This window comes from Neofelis nebulosa, chromosome 9 (genome assembly GCF_028018385.1).
Source record: "Neofelis nebulosa isolate mNeoNeb1 chromosome 9, mNeoNeb1.pri, whole genome shotgun sequence".
Lineage (NCBI taxonomy): Eukaryota > Metazoa > Chordata > Mammalia > Carnivora > Felidae > Neofelis > Neofelis nebulosa.
This window is the reverse complement of record NC_080790.1, coordinates 113,620,477-113,644,377: the sequence shown is the minus strand read 5'-3', so window position 1 is coordinate 113,644,377 and position 23,901 is coordinate 113,620,477. Positions and strand designations below refer to the sequence as shown.

Below are 23,901 nucleotides of genomic sequence, written 5' to 3'. Positions count from 1 at the left end.
CATGTCCCCGCCGTCACTCTCCAGGTTGCCTCTGCTTGGACAATCCTTTCCACCTTTAGTCGCTGGTTTTCCTTCTGCCTGTCTTTTGGGTCTTATCTCAGGCTTCACCACCTCCTCCGGGAAGCCTTCCTTCATGGCCTCCCTACATCAGTAGGAATAGGCCCTCTACCTCTGGGATCCCCATGCTCCTTGCCTGTGTGTCCCCCGTCAAAGCGTCACCCTGCATTATGAAGGCTTGTTTGCAGACTTTTGTCCCCCTCTAGTCTGAAAACCCTTCCAGGTCACTGACCACCTTTCCATTTCTGTGTCTGTTGCCTGGCCTAGGGTCAGGTTCATAGTGGGTTCTCATGAGCGTTTGTTGAATGAATAGTCACCACTCTAGGGTGGGGGCTGGAGCTGGAGTCCCAAAGTGGAGGCTAAGGAAGTCACCCTTTCCAGGGCAGGGCCAACAGGAAGTTTCTGTCTCGGGTATGTCTATTTGGGTCTTTTCTCCAAATATGTGCAACAACCACCCCCTCTCCCCAGTTTATTTTCCCTCTGCTAGCCTGTCGTCATCATGGAGCCAGAGCATGGAGAAAGTACTTCAACCCACCTGGAGAATTTGGCTTTTGCTCAAATGGCTTAGGCAAAAAGAAAACTTGTTGGCCGACGTAACTCAAAAGCACAGGGGTTTCTAGCTTCAGGCATAGCTGGATCCAGATGCTCAGATGTTATTAGGAATCCTCCTTTTTTCTTCTTCCTCAGCTCTAAGCCCTTGTTTTCCTGTTGGCTTAATCCTCTGACAGTTCCCACCACCTTTACCCCCGTCAGTGGTGGCAACAGGTCCAGTCTCTCGACTTAGCAATCCCTCTGCCCTGAGGCAGAATGCCCCTTTCCTGATAGCTCTTGGGAAAGTTCTGGCTTGGGTCACACAGACATTCCTGAACCAAATACTGTAGCCAGAGGGTTGAGATGCTCTGGTTGGTCAGGCTGGGCCATGTGCCCAGCCCTGGTGCCCTTGGGTGGGGTCAACCTCATGGGACCGAAAGGGATTGAGGGAGGGGTAGGGTGCTTCTCAAGGGACTCTGGGGTAGAGGGACTAGAAGGAGGCGGGTGCTGGCCACTGACCGAGTGAACTGGTTTCCTCTGCCGCCACAGCCCCCCCCCCGGGGGGGGGGAGTGGAGCCTTGGCATAACCGGGGACACCATGCGTCCTTACCTCCCATTTAGTTTGTGAGAAAACACACCCAGAGGGGGAGGCAACTTGCCCCAAGTCGAGCCCTGGAATCTCTTTTCCTGGAAGCACTGATCTTCCCGCTCCTGGGAACAAAGACAGGGAGAACGAGATCATTCCTGGAGAATCACGTGCTGAATTGGGGCTCCCCGAGTGCTTGGATCCGAAGAAGATGAAGCCACCAGCCTGAGTCTCCCACTCTGGGCCTCATCCCCACAACCCAGCTCTTTCCCAGCCCCCTTCCTTTTCTGCTCCCTGCATGTCAACGCCCAGGGTGATAACCGAGGGTGGCAAGTGGGGCAGCCTGGGGGCGCTCCCGAAGCCTCTCGCACTGTGCTGTGCACAGCCCCGAGGACATCACCTGGGCGCCTCGTGGGGGCCACTATGGCAGTGCGGCAAGTCCTGGCAGGGGGCTCGGGGGCCGCTGGCTACCTCGGGGGCGGCCTGTCAGCGTCCCCAGGGGTCGAGGGGCGAATCTTGTGCAGCAAGAATCGCGGTGTCTCTGTGAGACTTTCCACTCAAGACAATGGTCTGTTTGTCAACTGCTTCCTGCCTCCGCTTTCTGCCACCCCGGACCCAGAACCACAACACAGCTGATGAATCGGAAGGGACCTGAGGCTGGGTTTTGAGGTCACTCCTGTGACCCAGGCCTATCAGTTACGAGCCCCTCACTCCTGGCACTGGATCTTGATTCTCCTTTCGGTTGAGAGACTCCATTTCCCCATCTTTGAAAAGGGAGAACAGTCCCTCCTTAGCAAGGTGGGGGTGGTTTGGGGGCTGAGGCTGAGTTCCAGTTACCAGCAGTTTCTAAACCACGCAGCTAACGCTTGCGGTTTTAAACAATGGCAGTGCGATTTTATTCACATATGTACATTTTTTTAGAGTGACTTAATTTTGAGAGAGAGAGAGAGTGTGTGTGTGTGTGTGTGAGAGCAGGGGAGGGGCAGAGAGAGAGAGAGAGAGAGGGAGAGAGAGAGAATCCCAAGCAGGCTCTGTCTATACTGTTGTCGCAGAGCCTGACGCGGAGCTCAATCCCGCAAACCGCGAGATCATGACCTTGAGCCCAAATCAAGAGTCAGATGCTTAACCAGACGAGTCACCCAGGCGCCCCTCATATATGTACAATTTTGGCCAGCTTGTATGTACATATACATATGTACATATGAGGCGCCCCTCATGTATGTACAAATTTGGCCGGGTTCAGTGGGGACGGCTTGACTCGACTCCATTCGACAGCAGCTGCAGGGGTAGGATGAGAAAACGCCATTTAAGTAATTGGCACGTCAGTGCCCAAGCGTAGGTAGCTGTTATCATCCTTGCTATCGTTGGAAAGATCCAGCATCTCTTGGCATGAAAATGTCCTTTAGACCCTCTGATGGCTCAGAGCGGCCGACTCCCGATTTCGGGGTTTGTGAGTTCGAGCCCAGCATCGGGCTCTGCTCTGACAGTGCGGAGTCTGCTTGGGATTCTCTCTCTCTCCCTCTCTCTCTGTCCCTCTCCCATCCTTTCTCTCTCTCTGTCTCAAAATAAATAAACTTTAAATGTATATATTTATGGATTATTTCCATTGAGGCGGCCACAGAAATTGGCCCAGACATGTTTCAGGATTTGTCCAAAGTCACCTAGCGTGGTGGTCTTGGCAAGATGGGGTCAGATACAGCTACATCTGCGGTTAGCAACGCTTGTCCCTCTGGGGGCAACCGCCCGGGCCTCAGTTTCCCCTCTGAACAAGGGGAGTGTCCTGGTTCGGCCGCCCCAGAGGCTGACGGGCCCAGGGTAGAGGACAGGCCTCCTTGTGGCCGAGCTGCTCAGCCGGGGCCACCACCCTGCCCGTCTTTTCTCAGGCTGCCTCTGAGCCCGCGTCTGGCACTCGCTCCAGGATGTGAAGAATGAGCCTGCCAGGTCAGAGGGCAGATCTATTTTTGAACCTGGGACCCCGCGGAGGTCCAGAAAAGCCTGTGACCCAGAGAACCAACAGGCCCCTATATATTTTGTTTGTTTTTCCTAGACAAGCACAGCACGTCCTTTATAGAAAAGTCAGAAAATACATGTTAGCAAAAGGAAAAAAATAAACAGCTTGTGCTGTCATCAGCTAGAGGCAAAAACCATAGCTCACGTTTTGGAGTATTTCCCACTTACCATTTCCCTCTCCACATAGATGCGTGTATTTTGGGGGTGGGTTTTCTTTTTCTTTCTTTTTTTTTTTAATTTTTTTTTTAACGTTTATTTATTTTTGAGACAGAGAGAGACAGAGCATGAACAGGGGAGGGGCAGAGAGAGGGAGACACAGAATCCGAAACAGGCTCCAGGCTCTGAGCTGTCAGCACAGAGCCCGACGTGGGGCTCGAACTCGCGGACCGCGAGATCATGACCTGAGCCGAAGTCGGTCGCCCAACCGACTGAGCCGCCCAGGCGCCCCTGGGGGTGGGTTTTCTAGCGCACACACGCACACACACACGCACACACACACACACACACACACACACACAGGAATCTTTTTTAAATTGTGTTTCATTGTATTTTACTTATTTTGGATTTATCTTTTGAAAAAAGAAATCAGAAACGTGCACAGGGTAATATAATACAACCCCATATATCCATCACTGGGAGTGGGCACATGCCAGCATTTTGCGTGTTTGTTCCGGATTTTTTAAAGAAGCAAAATATTAGGGCGCCTCGGTGGCTCAGTCGGTTAAGCGTCTGGGTCTTGATTTCCGCTCAGATCATAATCCCACAGTTTCTGAATTTGAGCCTCGCATCTGACTCCGTGCTGACAGCACATATATACGTGTCCATAAATAATATACACTCTTTCTGTGCCTTCAGAATTAAAATATATGGTATTAAGATGTACATAGTCTTCCGCCTGCACCTTATGGTTTCCAGATCTATCCAAATTAAATTACACATACAGATCTGACTAGGTCATTTTCTTTTCACTGCTATGCAGCTTTGCAGCCTAGAACTGTATCACTTTTTATTTCCCCAGCCCCTGGCGGATGGACATTTGTGTCCATTCGATTCTCTGTCACTCCTAACCAGTCTCCTGCCACTATCTTATCCACCAGCCCGTGTGCCTACGAAGAGATCGCCAAATTGTGCTTTCAATCCGCTGCACCGGGTTACCTCCCCGCTCGCAGGACATGAGGGTTTCTTTGCTCCACACTCTTGCCACCCCTTGGTGTCATCAGGCTTCACTCTGTAGCATCCGAGGGCTGTGAAATGATAAACCTGTTTTATAGCCGGCTTTTCCTACCTAACAGCACAGTATGAACGACTTTCCTCTGCAGACATTTCTCTTATAAGCACATGTTTAAGGGTAGCAAAAGCCGCTGCTGGAGCGCTGCCAGGATTTTCTTAACCGATTCCTTGTTGTTGGGACACTGGGCTTTGTTTTCACGGTAGATTGCAAAACTGACCGTAGATTCCTCCCACCCCAGGAGCGAGCACGCTCCTTTGCAATGTGACTTTGCAGCTCCTTCCACAAAGAGGCGGAGTCTATTTCTCCGTCCCTTGAATCTGGGTTTGCCCATGTGACTTGCTTTGGCCAATGCAACCCTTTCCCATGTGAGGCAGCTGGAAAGGGGCCGTGGGCTGGGGTTTGCTCTCTGGCTCACCTGGGACCCCGGGGGACCCGGGTGGGAACAAGCCTTGCTAGCCTGCGGGGCGATGAGACCCAGGTGGTCGTGTCATCCTGGCACTCCAGCTGACGTGGGAGCAACCGCAGATGCCTGGTCAGGCCATCCTGGACCACCCAGCCCAAAGGAGAAGAATCATCTGGTCGACCCACCGAAAGATGGGGGATAATCCAGGTTTGCTGCTTGAAGCCGCTGAAGCTCGAGAATGGTTTGTTACACAGGAAAAGCTGATGCAGCTTCAGGTCCGCTCTTTTCTTTCGCTCAGCTAATTGCTACGAACGTTGGGCTATTTATCCCTCAAAGTCATTGCGAAGACGCAAGGAGATGTTATGTCAGCATCCCAGGCAGGACTCAATATCCAGGGGATCCCCTTTCACATCCTGGTGGTCTCGATGTGACTTGTGACTCATCCTGTTTCCCCTTGGTTCTCCCTCCCGTCCCTCCGTATCCCAAGTGGACTCATCCTTCAGGTTTTCTGGAACTATCAGCATTTAAGTGTAAACATAATCGTGCGGACTCAAGTATGTAAAGGCAGTTGTGTGAAGACCTCTAGTGCTTGGATTCCAGGTCTCTGGTCCCTCCAGACACTCCTTCTTGAAGTCAGGCAAGGCCACGTGACTCGTTTTGACCACCCAAATGTGAACGGTAACTTTGAAGAACGGTCGCGTGGCGCCGTGTGCTTCCCTCCCCTGCCGCAGAGAACCCGGAGCTTTGTGCTAAGAGCGCGGCAACCTCACATGGTCCCGAAATTCTGGGTCCCCCGTGAAGTTTCGATGGGCTTCCCTGATGACTCATGTTGGACTAGATGCATGAGAAAGAAAAAACTTTCCGTCTTGTATCGTGCTGGCGGTTGTCACAGCAGCAGAGCCCCACTGTTCTGGGTTGAGCTCTGTTCCCCCAAACACATGTGGAAATCCTAACCCCCAGAATGTGGCCTTGTCTGGAGAAAGGGTAATTAGTTAAGCTGAGATCATCCAACACGCCTGGTATCCTTGCAACAAGATGTCATGACGATTCGAGGGCAGAGCGCCATGTGAGGACAGAGGCAGGGATCGGAGCAATGCAGGCACAAGCCAAGGAGCTGCAAGATTGGGGGCGATCACCAGAAGCCAGGGAGGGCCAAGGGAGCCTTCTACCCAGAGTCTCAGAGGGCACATGCCCACGCCGATGCCTCCGGAGCTGTGAGAGAATCCATTTCTGTTGTTGTGAGCCACCCAGTCTTCCGGACTTGGTGACAGCAGCCCCAGGAAACGAATACCCTGACTGTACCTTGGCTGATGCAACAGTCGACCGCGGCAACCTCTTTCGGTCACCCCGGTGTCATTTAGTGACACTCTGCACGCACCAGGCTCAATGCCCAGCGCTCCACGTACAATATCGTTTCACTCATTTTTGTTCTTTATTGTTTACCTCTACTTTATTTATTGTGTTCCAACCACGTGCCCCGGCACTTTCCTCTAAAGCCCTGGGGAAGCACAGGGAACCAAATGGCCCCCTGGCAGGCTGGCAAGGCTAGAGGGATAGACACTGAGCAGGATGGTCACGTGGATGTGTGTTTGGCTTTACCGAGGAGGTGGGATTTGGACAGAGACTGGAAGGAGGCCCCACAGGTCCAGCCTTGAAGATTTAGTGGCCCTCTGCCTGGACTCCTCTTCCAGAAGGGGAATGGGAAACCAAGTCCCAAGTACCAAGTTCATGGGCTGGAAAATCAAGGCGCTATTAAAAATGAAATTGCAGGGGGAAGAGATTTGTGATATGTTGTTGAGTTTAAAAAAACAGCTTTAGGGGCGCCTGCTTGGCTCAGTCCGTTAAGCGTCCGACTTCGGCTCAGGTCATGATCTCACGGTTCATGGGCTCGAACCCCGCATCGGGCTCTGTGCTGACAGCCCAGAGCCTGGAGCCTGCTTCCGATTCTGTGTCTCCCTCTCTCTCTGACCCTCCCCCATTCATGCTCTGTCTCTCTCTGTCTCAAAAATAAATAAACATTAAAAAAAAAACAAACAGCTTTAGCCAAGATTTCTCAGAGAGGACACAAGTACAGAAATCGTAAGAGAAAATACTGGCAAATTGAACTTCATCGAGATGCATGGCCTTTATTCTTCCAAAGGCACGATTAACATAATGAGAAGGCTCTTAAACGCAGAGAACAAACTGAGGGTTGATGGGAGGTGGGCGGGGGAGGGGGGGAAATGGGTGATGGGCAGTGAGGAGGGCACTTGTTGGGATACACACTGGGTGTTGTATGAGAGCGATGAATCATGGGAATCTACCCCCAAAACCAAGATCACACTGTATACACTGTATGTTAGCCAACTTGACAATAAATTATATTTAAAAAAAAAAAAGATAATGAGAAGGCAAGTCACAGACTAGGAGAAAATGTCTGCAAAACGTATCTAGGGACCCCTGACTGGCTCCGTCTGAGGAGTGTGCTACTCTTGGTCTCGGGGTTGTGAGTTTGAGCCTCATGTTGGATGTAGACATTACTTAAAAATAATAAAAATCTTAAAAAAAATATGCATATCTAACCAAGGACTTCTATCCACGATATATAGAGAAGCTCTCAAATTACCCAATAAAAACATGGGCAAAAATTGTGAATCAGTTCTCACCAAAAGAAAAGACAGAAGGGGCGCCTGGGTGGCTCAGTCGGCTGAGCGTCCAACTTCGGCTCAGATCATGATCTCACAGCTCGTGAGTTCGAGCCCCGCGTCGGGCTCTGTGCTGACAGCTCAGCGCCTGGAGCCCGCTTCGGATTCTGTGTCTCCCTCTCTCTCTGCCCCTCCCCCACCCGTGCCATGTCTCTGTCTCTCAAAAAATAAACATTAAAAAATTAAAAAATAATAAGAAAATACAGAAATGCCACAGAAGCACACGAAAAGGTATTCAGAATCATCGGTCATCAGGGAAATGTAAAAGCAGTGAGATAGCAACATTCACCGAAATGACTATGATAAGAAAGATTGACAACAAGTACCGTGAGGATTCGAAGCAGCTAAAACTCTCATTCGGGGGCGTCTGGATGGCTCAGTTGGTTAAGTGTCCGACTTTGGCTCAGGTCATGATCTCGTGGTTTGTGAGTTCGAGCCCCGCATCGGGCTCTGTGCTGACAGCTCAGAGCCTGGAGCCTGCTTCCGATTCTGTGTCTCCATCTGTCTCTGCCCCTCCCCGGTTCATGCTCTGTCTCTCTCTGTCTCAAAAATAAACAAAACATTAAAAAAAATTTTTTTTTTAAATAAAATAAAAATAAAACTCTCATTCATTGCGGGTGGGAATACAGAATGCTACAGCCATTTTGGAAACCCGTGTGGCAGTGTCTTATGAAATTAAACGTATATTTACCATACAACTCAGTGATTCTCTTCTGAAGTATTTATCCAAAAGAAATGAAAGATGTATGTCCATCTGTATGTGTGCGCACATTCTTATGAACAACATTGTTCCTAATTGCCCCAAACAGGAAACAACCCAAATGCCCATTGACAGGTGAATGGATAAACAAAGTGGATGGAATGCTACTCAGCCGTAAAAAGGAGTGAGTGATAGATGCAAAGAACAACATAGATGAGTCTCAAAAACCTTATACTAAGTAAAGGAAGCAAGAGTTCCTCCTGAGTGGTTCCATCATACGAAACTCTAGAAGAGGCAAATCTAATCTATAGTGACAGAGAGCAGACCAGTGGGTACCTGGGCCGGGAAGCTGAAGGGAAAGGTTTGACTGGGAAGAGACACAAAGGAAGTTTTTGGAGGGTGATGGAAGCCAGCGTTCTCTGCCGGACCAGAGGGGTAGCTACACGGGTGTGTTAAATTTGTTACAATGCAACAAATTATAAACATAAAATGGATGAATTATATTGTATTCAGTACAACAATAACAGATTAAACTGATTAAAACAATAACAGATCTGGGGCCCCTCAGTCAGTTAAACGATCCAACTCTTGATTTTGGAGCAGGTCATGATCTTGAGGTTCCGTGGGTTCAAGCCCTACGTCGGCTCTATGCGGTCCGTGTGGAGCCTGCTTGGGATTCTCCCTCCCTCTCTCTCTCTCTCTCTTCCTCTCAAAATAAAGAAATAAAAACTTTAAAACAACAACAACAACATCAGGTCTTAGGGAAATGGTTGACTCTTGGTGATCACCAAAGTGTCAGACCACTGCCTGCCTGTGAGACTAGGTCCAAGTCATTATACCTCCTCACCAAGTAAGAATCACCACCCGCCTCATTGTGCGATCCCTTGTGAGCATTAGAAGTGATTCAGGGAGAGACCCCAAAAGATCATAGTACATGATGGTAATGATTGTTACTTTTAATAATCATAAAGAAGGGTAAGTTTCCTTAAGTGTTCTTAGTGTCCTCTCTCCATCTACTGAGAATTCATCCACGCACCCATCCGTGCATCCATGCATCCATCCATGCACCCATCCATGCATCCATGCATCCATCCATGCACCCATGCACCCATCCATGCACCCATTCACCCATCCATGCATCCATGCATCCATCCACGCACCCATTCATCCATCCATGCATCCATGCATCCATCCATGCACCCATGCACCCATCCATGCACCCATTCATCCATCCATGCACCCATCCATGCATCCATGCATCCATCCACGCACCCATTCATCCATCCATGCACCCATCCATGCATCCATGCATCCATCCATGCACCCATGCGCCCATCCATGCACCCATTCATCCATCCATGCACCCATCCATGCATCCATGCATCCATCCATGCACCCATCCACACACCCATTCATTCATCCATGCACCCATCCATGCACCCATGCATCCATCCATGCACCCATTCATCCATCCATGCACCCATCCATGCACCCATGCATCCATCCATGCACCCATGCACCCATCCATGCACCCATTCATCCATCCATGCACCCATCCATGCATCCATGCATCCATCCACGCACCCATTCATCCATCCATGCACCAATCCATGCATCCATGCATCCATCCATGCACCCATGCACCCATCCATGCACCCATTCATCCATCCATGCACCCATCCATGCACCCATGAACCCATCCACGCACCCATGCACCCATGCACCCATGCATGCACCCATTCATCCATCCATGCACCCATCCATGCATCCATGCATCCATCCATGCACCCATGCACCCATGCACCCATTCATCCATCCATGCACCCATCCATGCATCCATGCATCCATCCATGCACCCATCCACGCACCCATTCATTCATCCATGCATCCATCCATGCACCCATGCACCCATCCATGCACCCATTCATCCATCCATACACCCATCCATGCATACATGCATCCATCCATGCACCCATCCACACACCCATTCATCCATCCATGCACCCATCCATTCACCCATGCACCCATGCACCCATCCACGCACCCATTCATCCATCCATGCACCCGTCCATGCACCCATTCATCCATCCATGCACCCATCCACGCACCCAAGCATCCATCCACCACCCAAGCACCCATCCACGCACCCATCCATGCACCCATCCATCCATCCATCCACATGCCCATCCACCACCCAAGCACCCATCCATGCACCCATCCATCCATCCATCCACGCGCCCATCCACGCACCCAAGCATCCATCCACGCACCCATCCATGCACCCAAGCACCCATCCATGCACCCAAGCATCTATCCACGCACCCATCCATGCACCCATTCACCCATCCACGCATCCACGCACCCATGCACCCATCCACACACCCATCCACGCACCCAAGCACCCATCCACGCACCCATCCACGCATCCAGCACCTGTCTATGTGATCAGCACTGTGCTCCACCCTATGAATTCAGCAATAGAGAAGAAGAAGTGCTATCCTGTGGGCTTACATTTTAGGGCAAGAAAAGGATACCAAGCAAACAGTAAACAGAAGATGAATTCCGGTGTGACAAATGCTGGGAAGGGGGCTCCAGGGAACCATGGGCCAGTGTAACAGGGTCTTAAGCCAGTCAGGGTCAGGAGACCCTTCCTTGGTAAAGGACCGTTTGAGGTGGCCCTCAGGGGTGGTGCGGAGTCACTCAGGCCCAGGGTCATGGCACAGGCAAAGGCCCGGAGCAGGGAAGGGCCATGGAGAAGGAACACTTTGCTGGCTGCACAGTCTCTTCCAGCTCTGTTCGCCTTGCATGAATGACTTTCCCTCCTGGTACGGGAGCTGGGGTTGAGAGCAGGGGGAGCCCAGCCTGGACTGCAAGCCACAGGTGTTTGGTCATCTTGGCCACAGGAGACCCCACTTCACCCCCCCTCTCCTAGGCCCTGGCCTCCCCCACCGCCCCACACTGAAAACTGAAACTTTCCCTTAGAAACCTGTCCAGACCTCTGAACAGCCCAATTCAAATCCCTTTTGTCTGAGGCCTTCCTCATGCCCAAGGGTATGTTGTACTTCCTGACGCGGAGCTTCCTGCCTCTGGCTCAGGTAAACTTGGCAGCTACCCTTGGCCGGAAACCTGCTTTTCACAAGTTCATTGGCCCTGTGATGCTGCTGCCTTTGTGATGGGGGGTGGGAGCAGCAGCTGACCAGGAGGTGGTGAGCAAGGGGATCTCCTTCAAGAGGCCGTTCCTGACCCCCTCTCTGCAGCACCCTCTCTCCAGTAATCGTGACATTGGCAGGGAGATAGAGAGGCGTGGGAAACAGACTCTGGAGTTAGTTGCATCCAGCCTCTCGAGCCTCAGTTTCCTCATCTGCAAAATGGGTTTAATATGGCGTCGACCTACTTCATGCAGTTGCTGGGGGATGATCTCAGACCAACACACATCATCCTTAGCGCTCAGAGCAAGGGCTTAATCCGGGGCATGAATTGTCGCTATTCTTCCTGTTGCTGCTACAAGGGCCATTGAGCAAGGACTCACCCCAAGGCCAGGCCGCTGCCTCCGGGACCACACGAGCGACAAGGTGTTCTAGCGCCCTTTTTGCGGGTTGGGACAACGGAGTGTCAGCAAAGCCACGGGATGGGCTCCAGGTCCCACAGGTGGGGCAGGCAAAGCTAGCAGTGAATTGAAGATGCGGGGACACCGAGGCCTGTGCCCTCACTGAGCGGACTCTGAGCCCCCGAGGGTGCACGGCTGCGCACACTGACGGTGGGGGAGGGGCGCCAGGCTCACCGGGCTGTGGCCTTGGACCTCCGGGGCTCATTCCTCCTTCCCACCGAGAGATCCTGGGCCAGCCACTTCACCTTCTTGAGCTCAGCGTCTGCCTTTGGAAGCCGAGATCATACATAGTCCCTGCCCCGCAGGGGCCATGGGGGCATCGATGAGGAAGGGGGTGGGAAGCCAGAGCCCAAGGCCTAGTGCCCCGTGGAGCTGATGGGGCAGGTAGAGGCAAGAAGGCCAAGCCTGGAAGTTCTGGAGGGCAAGCACGTTTCCCTACCCGCCCCCCGGCCCCCGATTTCACATCCTTGGCAGAAACCTTTCGCAGAGGGTTGGCAGCAAGATGAAGTTCGACGGGTGACAGAAAAATCTCAAATCGGCCTATTTTTCTAAGTGGGGTATTTTTTCATTTCACACTGGTGTGAGAGGAATGTTCTTGGCCCAGGAGTTGCTGTATTCGGCTCATTCATTTATTCAGGCATTTCCCACACACGGGTCACGTAAGGCCAGCCTGAGCTGAGGGTCTTTGTATTTGCTGTTCCCTCCATCTGGATCACTATTCGCCCGGTGGCCACCTTCTTAGCATTCTAGCTAGGCGCAAACACCTGCCCTCAGAGAGGTCTTCCCTGGGCACCCTGTAAAATAAACTCTATCCCCTTCCCCACTGTGGTTTCTTCGTGACGCTTTGACTATCTGACATTGTGTTTTAAAGGTGCCTGTGTGCTCTCTGTCTCCCCCATTAGATTGTGAGCCCCTGAGGGCACTGACGGTCTCCAAGCCATTCACATCCCCGTTGCCTAAAACGTACCTGGCACACAGAAGGTCCTCAATAAGTACTCGTTAAGTGGATGAGTGAAGTGCTCTACGCTCTAACTCAGACGTTTCCTGAGCACCTATGGTCTGTGAGCTGTGGATATGGAAATAAATCAGACACCGTCCTTGGCCTCAAAGAGCACTCGGCGTAAAGGAAGGAGAGGTTTTGACCAAAGCCACAGCAAGCCATCGCTGGGGAGTCCGTGTCTGGATTCTTCAAACTTCATGTACGTGAGCGGAAGGAAGGAGGAAGGCAGTGAGTGTGTGTGGAGGGCCTACGCCGTGATAGGACCTTTCACATCTCACATCTGGCTCGGTCCTCACAAGAGCCCATTTTGCAGATGAATCATAGGGTGAGATGCCTCGCCCCCAAATCAAACTCGTGGCGGCAACGGGATGGGAACCTGGGCGGCCCGATACTAAGCTGAGTTCTATTTCCTCTTCCATGAGGCCCCTCTTGCTCAAGAGAAAGAAGTTCAGTCCGGCCTAGGGGGGCCCAAACAAAAATCTATATCTATAGCTTTGTATAAAATAAAATTATAGACATTTTATATATAAGATACTCCATAAAGTATTTAATACGATATATAGTTGTATTTAACGTTTTATATTTATAGAAAATGTAAAATATAAATGGAATAGTCTATTATTATTATTATTATTTGCTCATGTATGAGCTATAGCCAAGAAGATCAGCCTTCAGGCACTGCTGGATCTAGGATCTCAAGCAACATCGTAGAATTGGCTCCATGACCAGAGGACCTCTCAAGTCATGGTGGCAAGAGGTTGCCTTTAATGCCTACCCTCCCCTCCCCTCCTCTCCCCTCCCTATTAGCCTCAAAAAACCAAGTCTTGTGGGCAAAAAGAATGTCCTAGTGCAGGCCTTGGGGTTGCCTAATCCAGCGCCCATTTGCATCAGCCTTCTCCCGCAATTGAGTCTGTATGCCAAATACTGACCGAAATTTCCAGGCTCTTCTACAGCCGGGGAAGGGGGACTCCTGACCCAGCGCTAGCTGAGGAGACAAACTAAAGTCGTCCGGCAGGAGAGTTTCGTTCCGGCTGTGGCTGGAGCTGCCCCCCCTCCTCACTTCATCTCGTCTTGAACACAGCATGGTGGTGGAGAGTCTTGCAAACCACGAGGGAGCGGGGGGTGCGGTGGGGTGGGGGTCATCATCCCTGACCCGGGGAAGCTGCTGAACCCCCATCTTTGGACTCCTTCCTAAGAGAGAAAAATAAGCCTCTGCTGTTTAAGCCCAGGCATTCACTCTCGTGTTACTTGTAGCCAAAAGCATTCCTGCTTCTACACATCTCTGTCAAGTCCCCACGAAAACCCTGCAGAGGCACCACATTGTCATTTGCCTTGTTCATCTTTTGGGCTTTTCACGGGGGAGGCGGAGGGGAGGCTCGGGGAACTGTCCAGCTAGGGGACCTTCCTGGGCATCAGGGATAAGCCGCAAAGACTGCTTTAAATGCAGTGTGCACAGGGTCCTTGAGGCCACGAGCTTGCCTAAGCTCATCGTGTCACCTCTCAGTCCTCGCCACCCTGAACAGGAAGGCAGACCTCTCCTCCCCCTTCTTCGTCCTCTCCTCTCTTGTAAGACTTTGGCTCCGCACAGGTTTGAGTTCGAACCCACCTCCGTCCCGTCAAGCGGGTGGGCGGCTTCAGACTGTTATCTTGATTCCCTAGGCCTGCGTCTCTAACAGAGGGGACACAAGGCCCTCCACGGGGGAGGACGGTGCAAGAAAGAGCGGGCCAAGCGTCTGGCCCACACCTTCTCTGCAAACCCTTCCCGGACGATCCGAGGATCCCAGGGAGAAAGTCCGCTCCCACCTGAGGCGTGAACCACCCGGTGGTGAGCAAACCCAGACGTGTGGCTGGGCCATAGTCCTCAGCCTCCCTGGCGGGTAGGAGTGGTCATGTGACCGAGTTCCACTCCACGGCGCACCTCCCTCTTCCCTGGGCTTGGCGCACACAGGCGTGGAGGTCTCGGAGCCACAGGGCAAGATGGCGGGGCTGTGGGATGGAAGGAGCTTGGGTCTTGGGATCATTGCTTGAGAAGCGAGCTTCTCGCTTCCTGAGCGCCCCTGTGTCGGACTTTGGGTGAGTGAGGAGCGAACTTCCATGGTGTTGGGTGCGTTCACCTTTTGGGCTTGCTAACGTTGCCCCAACTTAACCACTGCCCGGGGGTGGCTCACAGGATGGGTAAGGGATGTCCGGTCAGGGAAGGCACTCCATATGGGCGTCAGCAAAGGCAGACGGTGGGGGGTGAGGATACCGTCCTTGAACCCTCCTCATTGGACCACCGGACGGCGGCCGTGACATCAATCCTGGAGTCAGGGTAAGAGACTAATAACAACAATAATCCTAACGGGGGCGCCTGGGTGGCTCCGTCGGTTAAGCGTCTGACTCTTGATTCTGGCTCAGGTCGTGATCTCACAGTCGGTCGTGAGATCGAGCCCCACGTCGGGCTCCAGGCTGAGCTTGGAGCCTGCTTCAGATTCTCTCTCTCCGTCTCTCTCTGCCCCTCCCCGCACTTGCACGTGCGTTTTCTCTCTCTCTCTCTCTCTCTCTCTCTGTCAAAATAAATAAACATTAAAAAAGGTTTAACAAGCGATCATAATAATGCGAGTTGCTGCTAATATTCAAGAGCACTTACCACTTGGCAGGCACTGGGCTGATCCCTGCAGAGGCCTGGTCTCTCTCACCGAATCCTCATGATGACCCAGCCAGGAAGGCACTGCTGGTTTCGGCCCCATTTTACGGATGAGAAAACTGAGGATGCTTCCCAAAGGGTGGAATCTTTTTTTTTTTAATGTTTATTTATGAGAGAGAGAGAGAGAGAGAGAGAGTGCATGAGCAGGGGAGGGGCAGAGAGAGAGGGAGACACAGCATCCGAAGCAGGCTCCAGACTCCGAGCTGTCAGCACAGAGCCCGACGCGGGGCTCGAACCCACAGACCGTGAGATCATGACCTGAGCCAAAGTCGCGCGGCCTAACGGACTGGGCCACCCAGGCGCCCCGAGGGCAGAATCTTTGGGGGAACAGCATTTCCCTGAGAACAGCCTCTGCCGTTTCTTGGGCTGTGCCTTCATATGTCACTATGCGGCCGACATCACGGTGGGGGCTGCAGGGACAGCAGCCAACAGAGGGGAAGGAAATCCCCAGCCTCGTGGAGCTGATGTTCTAGCGGGGAACGTGGGCACCGGACCCTTGGGCACATAAACACGAGGGGTTCAGATGAGGACCAGTAACGTAAAGACAGTAAGTCAGGAAGCTGCGGGTGGGCCAGGGGACCGGGTGGTGCCTTGAATTGGGGTGTCGGAGGAACCCCCCTGATGCTGAGCTGAGAGGGGAAGGAAGTGAGCCACACGAGGGTCTGACGAAGGCTGCTCCTGGCAGAGGGAATAGCACGTGCCAAGTGTGAGAACAAAGGTGCCGAGGCTGGAATGAGCTTGTCACCCGGGAACGGAGCAGGGCAGGGCAGGGGGGAGGGGCGGGACGTGACGGCTGCAGAGGGGACCGGGATGGGACAAAAGACAGGTTTGGGTGGGCAACGGCGGGAGGGGTGGAGGACTTCCTTACCAGGACTCATCCGGGCGCCAGTTCTGAGGGCACCAGAACAGTGTCCAAAGGAGGAAAGAAGACAGGGTCTCAGCCCAAATTTAACTCCCGTGCTTCTCTTCGCTCGTCTCGTCGCTCTCTTTTCTTTGGCACAAGGGGAGGCTGTATCCCTTGGGAGAATGAGGCCCAGGCTTGAGTCCACAGGCCCTTGGAAGGACGGAGGCACACCCCTGCCCTCCTGGAGAGCCTGACATGGAGCAGAATCAAGGGACAGACAGTGCTGAGAGAAAGGGCCCCGTGCAGCCCTGCCCTGCCTCGAATTTGCTGTGTGACCTGGGGCTGGTCCCGGCCCGTCTCTGGGCCTCCCTTTTCTCTTCTGTTTGAGGAAGGGGCTGGTCTGGCTCCCCTGCTTTCCAGCTCGCTCTCCTTGGACAAGCTACTTAACCTCCTGTGCCTCAGTTTCCTCATCTGCACAGTGAAGATGGCCCAGTCCCGGGGTTATGGTGTGGACCAGAGGTACCGCACGCAGCTGGTGCTCATAACTGCTAGCGGTCACTGCCATTACCATCATTTTACCATTCGATTGCTTTTGTTACTGTTGCTGTTAGCATTGACCCGCTATCTGTCCCGAGGCCCCTTCCGGCTTTCAGCTTGGCCTGGTTGTTGCCTAAACCTCTACCCCTCGGCCAGCGCGAAGGACAGTATTCACCGACCTCACCGATGCTCTGCTTGGAGCGGGGCTGGGGACTGGGCTGGATGTCCCCTCCCGTGGATGGACCCAATCCCCCTCTGCCTTGCGGCTCTCCTGGTCCGGCCCCCTTCAGCAGGGACCTGAGCTTTCCTCCCTCGAAAAGGATGGCTTCCCACCGGAGGAGAAGACAGGAGCAGAAATCATCACGGAGGCCCGAATGACTACTTGGGCGGAATTTTTGGAGAGCCTGGGGAGAGCGGGAAGGGGGCGGGGTGGGGGGCATGGAGATGATCTCCAAGGCCAACTGCTACCCCTGGCCTTCACCAGGGTCCAGGAGGGGACCCGCCTCCCCCACATTCTTTGTGCTTCCCCGCCTCACCCTGGCTCCCATCCCATCCTTACCCCTTCCCACTGCTCTCCCGAGAGGATGCTCCTTCTCCCCCTCCCATCTTGCCCCGGCCACCAGAGAGCAGCACCCTGGGCAGGTCTCCTGATGCCCCACTTGACGAAAATGCAGAAGGCGCCCTTGTCTGAAACACGCGGCTGAGCCTTAATCGCTCCCAGCCTTCTTGGCTGAACAGCCACTGGCTGCTGGCTGTCCTCGTCCAAGATCGAACCGGACTTACAGACAAGGGAGCTGAGGCCAGAGTGGATCACCAGCCAGGCTTCAGGCTCCTGGTCCGGTGCTCGGGCTGGGTGTGAGGGGGGGTGGGGGGGGGCGGGCAGCCCATTGGTCCCTCCTCAGGCTCCCATTTCTCCATCTGCAAAATGGGGGTGGTAATGGGAGATGTCACACTTAGACTAGTGCCTGGCTCACCTTGATAGACCCTCCCTAAGACTTTGGCCTTCAGACTCCCACTATCCCCTCACGTGGCTCTCCTGCTGCTCGTCCCGCCACGTCCACGGAAACCACGGAGGGCACTTGAGGCCACGGCCACCGTCACAGGCACCCCCAGGAATCAGAAATCAGGCTGAAGAGGTTCAGGTCCACAGAGGCAGGGTAGGGAGAGCTTTGGAGTGGGGGTGCTGGAGACAGGTAGCCCGGGTTCGAATCCTGGCTGTGCCCTTCCCTGGCTGTGTGACTGCGGGCAAGTTAGTCGACCTCTCTGAGTCTCAGCTGGGCTATCAGAAAAGCCGAACCAGTGCTCGCTTCGGCAGCACATATACTAAAATTGGAACGATACAGAGAAGATTAGCATGGCCCCTGCGCAAGAAAAGCCGAACCAATAGGAACATCTAGCTCAGACAGTTGTGACGTTTGGATGAGCTAGTCTATACTCAGTGCTTCAGACAGTGCTGGGCACATGAGCCGTTGACGGTATTTGGGCACCTATCCGTGCGGCCTGGAGGGACACCAGAAGATCACAGCAGTTCGTGTCTATTGAGTGCTAACTGTGCCAAGCCATCTGCATGAACTGGCCTCTTGAATCCTTACAACCGGGGAAACCTGAAACTCTGAGAGGTAAAGGGACTTCGAGCCGGAAACTGGAAACCCACTGCCTGCCGTTCTGGGGACCTTGCTCAGGTCCCAGTGGGGAGGGTGGCCGGTGGGGGGGGTGGCCCGGCCCGGCTGGGAAATGAGATTTCCAGGGCTGGAGCCGGGTCTGGAGCACCAGTCTTGATGAGGAACAGCTGCACCCAGAGTCGGGGGCCCTGCCCACCCCTCCTCTGCAGCCCAGGACGAGGGGCCGCGATAGCTTCCAGATGGGCTTGGCCGTGAGTAACACCTTGAGTGGTTCCGTCTGCGGATCCCTGCGGGGGCGGCTCTGCGGGGCTCCTCCCTGGTTCTCAGTCCTTCTCGTGTCCCGGCAGATACCGGACAGGGTACCTTGGTTTCAGCCAGGTGACCTGGGCAATGTCGACCTCGCTCTGAGCCTCAGTGTCCCCATGTAAGAAACAAGCATTTCTCTACCCGGCTGGCCCCGCAGAGCTCTTGCATACTGGGAAGGCTGAGGAGGAACATGGGAGGATTTCCCAAACCGTGGAGGGCTGTGCGCATGGGGCGCAACCTCCCAGACCAGGCACCCCTGGAAATGGAGGGCTTTTTTAAGCTGGTTTTACTTTTCTATTTGTCTTTATTTTCGGACTCTGTAATACCAATCCACAGTACCAAACCTCAAAGGTACAAAAGGGGACATAATGCAAAGCGAGTCTCTCCCCCCGCCTTGTCCTCCCGACACGCAGAGCTCCCCCCATCCCTGAGACGATTCCTCGTGAATCTGTGTAGAGCTATTTTATGTACGTGCTGGAAAGACGCACAGGAGTTTGTTACTCGATGATGGCAAACTGCAGACACCATTCCGCATTTTTTGTTGTTGTTGTTACTTAATAACACACTTTAAAGATCTTTCTACTTCACTCCGGAAAGAGTGCCCGGTTCTTTCTGAGGCCCGATCACGTCCCTTGAGGTCAGCCCGACTCCCATTCCCACCGGCTACCTCCCAGCCGGAGTGGAAATTGGTTCTGGACAACAAAACGCAGGCAGACCTTTGCTGGGGGAGGTGGGGGAGGTGGTGGTGGTGAAAGAGAGAGAGGAGGGAGCAGGAAGTTTCCTGGGAGAGCTTTCCTGGCACAGACACAGCTTCTTTCTGTTCTTGCCCCTTTCTTCCTGCCTTGGGTGTGTGGGCAGAGGCAGCCATCTTGCAACCAGGAGGGCAAGTTCAAGAGAACTGCGGTCCTGACATAACTGGCTCGCTGAACCAACACCAAGCTACCACCTACTCTCAGACTTTCATATTATGTGTGAAAAACAAACCATTATTTTGCAAGGGGCTGATTCGAAAACATCGAGCACTTGGCATGACCGTACATGTGTGGGCCGGGTGCATATCCGTCCTGCTGATTTGCTGACACCTCTGTGAGTTCGGGTTTTCCAATACTTACAGTCAGATCGTTCCCAGAAAACCCATAACCAGGGTCTTGAGCAATTAGGGCCTTATTTTCCCCAGGTAACGGAGGCCTGGAGGTCAGTGGCAACTGTTAAAGTTTCAGGAGTTCAACAAAGTCAGGGCTGGCGGCTTCATACCCTCTTAAGTCTTTCCCTCAAACTTGTCACCTCATGGACACAAGATGGCTGCTGCAGCTCCAGACGTTATATCTACATTTAAGGCAGGAGTAAAGTGAAGCGGGAGAGTGTAGCGGTATCTGTCACACGCTGGCGTTGGGAGAATTCACTGATTTTTAAATAGAAGTGTAATTCACACACAGAGAAATACACGGAACTTAGTTGTACAGTTAGATGAGTCTAGACAAGTGCATCTTCCAAGGGCACCACCAGCTGAAACAAGTTATAGGACATTTTACCACCTTCTCCCCACCCCCCCCACCCCAAATTCCCTTATGCCCTTTGGGAAGGAGAGATGGGGAGGCATTCAAGATGAAGAGGGGCCTTTGAAAGTCTCATGATGAGATGGCTCCTCTATTTGAAGAGAGAAAACCCCGCTGGCAGAGGGAAGGAACACAGGGTGATAGGTGGATAGGGGGCTAGTTAGGACAAGAGGCCTTCCTGCTGCAAACGTGCAGGTTACAACTTGAGCTCCCACCCCTGAGCTGTGTGACCTCAAGCAAGGGGTGGGATCTCTCTGTGCCTCAGTTTTCTCTTCTGTAAAATGAGCACACTAATGACCCTTTCTCTACAAGGCGGAGTGAACTGTGCCTGGCACAGGGGAAGCACTCAGAAAGTGAGTGATCTGCTACCCCTTCAACGCCTGCCTTCCTTCCCTCTTCCATTCGTTCCACAAACACTGATTGGGTGCCTAGCCTGTACCGGCTGCTCTTCTGAATGTTTGGGATTTGTGGTGCTCGAGGCAGATGTGGCCCCTGGGCCTAGTCTGGTGGGGAAGACAAACACAAGTGACGGGGGCAGACATAAAGAGGTCGAGAATTAGATAAATGCTGGCTCCGTCCGTTGAGCGTCTCACTTCCGCTCAGGTCACGATCTCCCGGTTCATGAGTTCAAGCCCTGCCTCGGGCTCTGTGCTGTCAGTACGGAGCCAGCTTCAGATCCCCTGTCTCCCCCCCATCCCCCCAACTCCGTCCCTCCCCCGCTACCACTCTCTCTCTCTCAAAAATAAATAAAACATAAAAAAAAAAAGAATTAGATAAACCAGATCGTTTTATTTTATTCTATTTTTTCGCTTTAGAAATGAGGCAGCACGGGGGCGCCTAGGGGGGCTCAGTCGGTTAAGCGTCCGACTTCGGCTCAGGTCACGATCTCTCAGTCCGTGGGTTCGAGTCCCACGTCAGGCTCTGTGCTGACAGCTCGGAGCCTGGAGCCTGCTTCGGATTCTGTGTCTCTGTTCCTCTCTCTCTGCCCCTCCCCTGCTCTCATTCTGTCTCTCTCTCTCTCTCTCTCTCTCTCTCCCTTAAAAAAGTAAAATAAACATTTAAAAAATTAAGAAAAAAAAAGAAATGAGGCACCACCTCCTTTGGATGCGTCTGGAGTCTTGGGAGCCTGACCACCCTACGTCCTCCTGCAAATGGAACCTTGAGGGCTTGTCTGGAGGTTCTACGGGGGGAGCACAGCTCCTCGCCTACCCTTGACGGAAGAATGGTCCTCCTCCATCAGGGAAGGTCGTCTTCTTGGACCCAGCTTGCAGCTTCAAGAGGGACACACGGAGCAGTGAGGGAGGAAGGGGATGCTGGCCCAGCCAGTCCCATCTGCCCAATCCACCCTGGAGACTGATGGGGTGACAGACGTCACAGCTGGATCACCCTCATCTCCAAACAAGATCATCTCAAATCACCATAAGGCCTATGAAGAAACATTTGAACGGGTACTAAGCAGCGAGTGCCTTGGGGCGGCCTGTACTGTTTAGATAAGATTGTCAGGGAAGGCTTCTGTGAAAAGGTGACTTTGGAACTAAGAGAAAGAGAAGGAAGCAGCCAGTGGCGATCTAGATCAACAGGGAGAGCACTCTGAGCAGAGGGTTAGGGATAGCAAGTGCCAAGGCCCTGGGGCCAGAATGAGATTTCAGGAACAGATGAGGCCAGCGTGGCTGGAGGGGGCAAGGAGGACAGGACAGAAGACAGAGCAGGGGCCGACTTGGTAGGGTCTTGTGGCCATGAGGGGTAGAGATTTCACCTTGTTCCTGATGTCTCCTGGCCTCCTGCTTCCTCTTCTCTGGTCACCAATGTCACTGGACCGGTTGGCCGTCCTGAGGCTCCTCCATTGCCTCCAGCAATGAGGCTCACCCTTCCTGAACCCCCTTCACGAAGGCTCCCAGGTCCTCACACCTCCCCCCCAACCCCTTGCATGTTGTGGGGTTAACAAAGCCACTGCCCTGAGAACACGAAAGAGCCAGCCGGCAAAGTCATTAACTCCGAGGAAAACGAACCCATCATTGTCATCAGAGGGGCAGGTCAAGGGGAGGGCTGTACCTCCTACCACCTGGACCTCGGCCTCAGCCTCGGCTGTGTCACAGTAAAATGGGGGAGAACATCGCAGACAAAAGGGTGAGTCGAGGCTCCTACGCTCTCAGTGGTCATCGGAGAGAATGAGAGTTCAATAGTGAAAGCACTCCTCCTTTACCTGCCCCCACGGAGCTGGCAAAAAAACGAGAAAGCCAGGGGCTTCCCGGGGTTAGCAAAAGGGTGTGGGAGGCGGGAATTCCGTGTTCTGCTGGACCTAAAGCAGGGGCATGCCAGTGACCCCGCCACCCACCCTCTCCCTGCGTAAGTAGCCCAGAGAAATTCTACCGCAGGCCCAGGAAGGCGGCCCTAAGAGGCAGTGATTACTGTGACACAGTCGGAGGAAGGGAGCAGTGGACAGTCGCGTCTAAGGTCAGGGTAAGTGAGCCTCGGCGGGGGCAGGGGAGCTAGATCTAAGAAACACCGCGTGGGTGAGGGGGAAGGGGACGGGAGGAAATCGGTAGCACACACACACACAGTTTTTTTAATTAAAAACAATTTTTTTAAAAATTTTTAAACAGTATAAGTTTATTTATTTTGAGAGAGACAGAGACAGTGCAAGTGGGGGACGGGGCAGAGAGAGAGGAGAGAGAGAGAGAATCCCAAGTCTGCCCCCCCCACTGCCAGCAAAGAGCCCCATGTGGGGCTCGAACCCACAAAGCAGTGACGTCATGACCTGAGCCAAAACCAAGAGTTGGACGCTTAACTGACTGAGCCACCCCTGCCCCCTGAATCATTTCTGGACATAAAAACATGCAAACCTTAAAGAACATTAAAGAACACAGAGTTCGTGAGGGTGGGTGTGCGGGGGTGGGGGTGGGGGGCAGAGACGAGTAGGGGCATCAAGAGAGAAATTAAATAGGGGCGCCTGGGTGGCTCAGTCGGCTAAGCATCTGACTTTGGCTCAGGTCACGATCTCACCACTGGTGAGTTTGAGCCCCGCATCGGGGCCCTCTGCGGCCAGCATGGAGCCCGCTTCGGTTCCTGTCTCCCTCTGTCTGTCTGCGCCCGTCCCCCCAGCTTGCCTCAAAAATAAACAAAACATTCAACAAAAAAAGAGCGAAATTCAATAAAGCAAAAGAGGGGTTTGCCCGGATGGAGAATGACGAACTCAACTCTCTTGACACCCACAGTCTAAAAAAAAGGGGGGGAAGGAAGACAAAATGGGGATGACAGAAGGCAGCCACGGTAGTGCCTTCCTCCAACGAGCTAAAGTAAGCAGAGTGCGCAGAGTGGGATCTGGCACCCAGTAGGGCTTTGCGGTAAGCCCTGGGCCAGCGTGGTGGTCTCCAACCTGGTGCTGCGGGCTCCCTGGGCAATGCTGCCCTCTCATGGCCACAAGAGTTATAGCACCCAAGCCCCTCCCCAAGGTATGGAACAAAGGGCGTGGAAGGAGGGAGGAGGACTGAGTCACACAAGGAAGGGAGCTCGACTGGGAAAACACAGTGGATCAGGTAAG

The 23,901-nt window shown here is 53.2% G+C and overlaps 1 non-coding gene across 1 annotated transcript; it reads left to right on the top strand.

The window, feature by feature from the left end:
* Positions 1–18,175: 18,175 nt before the first annotated feature.
* LOC131486401 (U6 spliceosomal RNA) lies at positions 18,176–18,278 on the top strand. Its single transcript, XR_009249312.1, has one exon. It is a non-coding gene; the product is annotated as a U6 spliceosomal RNA (small nuclear RNA).
* The last annotated feature ends 5,623 nt before the right edge of the window (positions 18,279–23,901 follow it).